A 1,318-nucleotide genomic window follows, 5' to 3' on the forward strand; every position below is an offset into this window, starting at 1 on the left:
CGCGGGGGACCCGCCGGGAAATCGGGTTCATGAGTAGAGAGGAGCCTTTAGAAGTGCCATCCACTGAGGGAGCTCCGTGAGGCTGTAGCTCACGTGTTACTTGGAAGGTAAAAAACCCCCCAACTACCGCAGCGGAATTGTACATAAAGTAACATCTGTTTCTGGGTGGATTTTAGAGCAGGACTTGTTAAAGAAATTGGGAAAAACTGCTCCGACCCACTGGATTTTGATTAATAAATGTAGCCAAAGAGAATTTTGGAAGGAACTATTCCTAAGTCTGTCTATAAAACCGAAGATTAATCTTATCCGGTTTTTCATATAAGCACCATGATGGATTTTTTTATCCCCCAAGTGATTGTTTTATGTTGGTTTGAGATTTTAAAAGATTTGTTTTATAGGAAAAGTGTTTGTTGCATTTTTCCCCCTGAAAATAATTAGAATTAAATTTTTTTCAGTACACCATTTCAGACGGAAGTTTCTCATGTATTTACATAGGGGTAGAATTAACTAACTTGATGTTCAAGAAAATTTCCAACAAGTGCCCTTAATCATCTAAGGGAAAAAATATGCATTTGCACATTATTTCTGGAAGATAAAATTAAAACGGCTAGGGACTCGTATTTGTGATAAGGAAAGAGTTTCTAGAGAACTGGTTATTTTAAGAAAATCCTTTCTAGGAGAATTGTGATTATTTTTAGCAAGTTATCTCCGAGTGCTTGTGAATTTATTTTAAAATATTAGAAGTGATGTGTAGACTTTTAAAAAGAATTAAATATATGCCAAGAAATTAACATTTTGCATAGATTGTGATCAGTAAATAAAAGAAATTAAAGGTTGATGTTTATGGATATCACCTAGCTGAAAATAATTCTGAAGTGACTTTTCTTCCCCCATGGACACTTGGGAAGTTGCATGCTTGCAGTCATTGTTTAAGATAATACCGTTTGAGACTTTTCTTTCACTCTTGCAAAACTTGCAGGCTTTTGTTGGACTCCTCCAAATAAAAACTCAGTTTGGATGGTAAAAAGCATCCATATTATTCAAAAGCTGAAGATGCAAGTAACATATAGAAAACACCACCCTGGTAATATTTAAAGGCATTAGCTGTGAAAATGAGGGAAGAATGATTTTTGCTTTTTTTACTTGTCCTACTCGAGTATTCCGGAGATGCATTTGCTCTTGATTGCTGCTTGGGAATTTTCAGAGGGTTACTACAAATTTAGAAGGCGTCATTCAAAACGACATTTAATACTCTTGTATTTACTAAAACAGTATATCTCTATTTGAAAACTATCTCATTGAAATGGAAAATTTAAAA

The sequence above is a fragment of the Corvus brachyrhynchos genome, unplaced genomic scaffold, assembly GCF_000691975.1.
Source record: "Corvus brachyrhynchos isolate BGI_N302 unplaced genomic scaffold, ASM69197v1 scaffold167, whole genome shotgun sequence".
Classification (NCBI taxonomy): Eukaryota; Metazoa; Chordata; class Aves; order Passeriformes; family Corvidae; genus Corvus; species Corvus brachyrhynchos.